Here is a 2703-nt window from a genome sequence, read left to right on the forward strand (position 1 = left end):
AAGTATGCAAATAGAGCATAATTAAACCATTAAAGTTCATTAGCTAATTTATTGCGTATGATTCGGTCTAAATTGATTATTTCAATTTTTCTCACCGAAATTCTAACTTAACTGTAATGATGACACATTATCCAACATTTGATTAATACTATTCAAGGCCTGTTGTATTGATATTTAATTTCTTATTCATCATTTTTCAATTATCATTAGGATATTTGTGCTGCTGAACAATTTGACACCAATTACTAAAATTTCAATACCATTATGTTTTTACTCTCTCCTCAATTAATTGATAATAATTGGTCAAATTTTAGAGAAAAAAATAATAATGAAAATGTGTTTATCACCGGATATTTCAACTATGATTTATTTCATTTAATATCATTTGAAATGATTGACATTTTCTACGTTGATAAAAGTGATAATAAATTTGAGGAAGTATTATTTCTGATAATTATTGATTTATGCATACTTTACCATAGAATCATATACAAATATAATAAGTGAAAGTTAAAAATAGTAAAGTAAATTGGTATGAATAAGGAAGACTAAGGCTCGTTAGTGTAATCTAAAGCAAAAACTTATTAAAGCCAACGGATACACTACCGGTTCCTCACCAAGTAATGCAATTTTCCCACGGCAAACACCGGCACACTTAATGAGTGCTCCTCTGAAATGGTCGATGATCATTTTCATCATTATAAACAAACCTTGACTATATTAGTGAGAATTATTACGCATATTAAATATAATTAAATAACCAAAAAAAAAAAGTCTCTTACGTAATTTATTTTAAAAATAGACTTGACGTTTTATTCATTAAGATAAATTGTTTTCATGATATTATATTGATCAAGATAGGGCGGGGGAAAAAAATCAAAGGGAATTTTTTGTGCATCTTTGATAAAGCAGCATAAAATTTAAAATAAATTTAATAACAAACATCTTCATTTACCCTTTAAGCTGATATTGTTGCTTTCACATTTAAGCGCTTATTTCTTTATTGTAAACAAAAATTAATATTAGCATTTGTTTTAATGATAATTTGATAATCAAAAAAAGCTGATAATTTATAATTTTTTGTTTTATTTTCTTTTGCAACAAAATGAATCAAAAAAACAACAACAGTGGAAGATGGCGGCTTTTGGAGTTCCTTTTTTTTTCTTCTTCTTTCATTTTAATATTTTTATTCTAAAATTTTTGAGAATTTAAAATTCCCGTTTTTTGTTTTCTTCCGGATTAATTTTTGTTATTTGTACTTTCATCATTTATTTAGTCGCAGTATAAATTTCATCTCTATGAAATGGATATTGTTGAAATTAACGATAATCAATTTGCATCAGTGTTGAAACCTGATAATCCTACAATCATCGATAAGTCTCTAGCTGTTCATGATTATGAAAATTTATCTATGATAGCTATTCTTGGTTCTTTTTCCTTTTTTTTTCAAATTTCACAATTCAACCAATAATTAACATTTCTAAGATTTGTTTTGTGGCCAGTAATTTTCGATATCAACTAATACTAATTGAAACATTCAATTTGGCCTATTAATGTTATTTGTCCTTCGATTTCACTATTTCAAATGGAAATGCTTTGCAAAACTTTGCAATCAGCTGTTTTTTTTTCGCATTTAATTCAATTTTCTAATCCTAATTCTTCAATATCTTTATCCTATTGATCTTTAACAAATAACCCATGTTCAGTACTATCTGTAAACTTCACATTTATCGATCTTTCTTTCTTTAATCCCTTCTATTTCTATGCCAAAGAATGTCCTTCGTATAACCTGATCCTGTTAGTCAGCTAAATATTCCAGGATATAATCATCCTTTCCGAATTCTAAGCCATGCATATTTCAAATCTTCCATTTCATTTCATCAGCATTGAAATGAAAATCCATAACAATTTCATTTCCTGCCATTCCCTCTATTCATGCTATCTAAATCGATCTTTATTACTCTAACCAATAGCCAAACTCATTTGTGTTTTTTTTTTCTGGATCTTCTGTTATCTTTACAAGTTATTGATTAATCACAATAATTTTTGATAAAATTTCTTCGTCATCCATCTTTTAATTAAGGATTAATCAAGAAAGGTCTCCTTTCCTTATTGTGCTTCTGACTTCTTTTTGCGGGTAACTTTTTTCCCAAAAGATTTTTACCTGGAAAGGAATTCTGCAATAGTTTAACATATATTTAATTGAAAAACAATTAGATACCTTAAAAATTTCTGTAAATATAATCCGCTTATGCTCATTTTTCACCAAATTGAAATAGGCAAACCAGGTGAAAATGAAAGATTGAAAAGGAATTAACTGGATAAGTGAAGGAAAAGTTTGAGAGTAAAGTGATAGATAGATTTCGTTGAGTGTTGCTGCAATTGAATCGATTTCATTAATCCATATAAATAAGTTGCTACCTTTCCTTACTTTAGAGACAGATAGAATTAAATCATAATGTCTAAACTGGAAAAAGGATATCATCAAATTATGCTAAGGTAGGCTGTTAATTGTTTGTCAACAAATGCCAATGTCTCAATTTATTTGAAATTTTTTAAATGAGAAATATAAAAGGATAAAATGAACGCAATTTGGAAGTAATTTTCTGCAAACATACAAAGTATTAATTCATAGATTTGGATATGTCAAAAGATCCAACAACGAAGAAAGAGAGAGAGAGAGAGAGAGAGAGGAGAGGAGGA

Source organism: Loa loa, assembly GCF_000183805.2.
Source record: "Loa loa unplaced genomic scaffold supercont3.90, whole genome shotgun sequence".
Taxonomy (NCBI): domain Eukaryota; kingdom Metazoa; phylum Nematoda; class Chromadorea; order Rhabditida; family Onchocercidae; genus Loa; species Loa loa.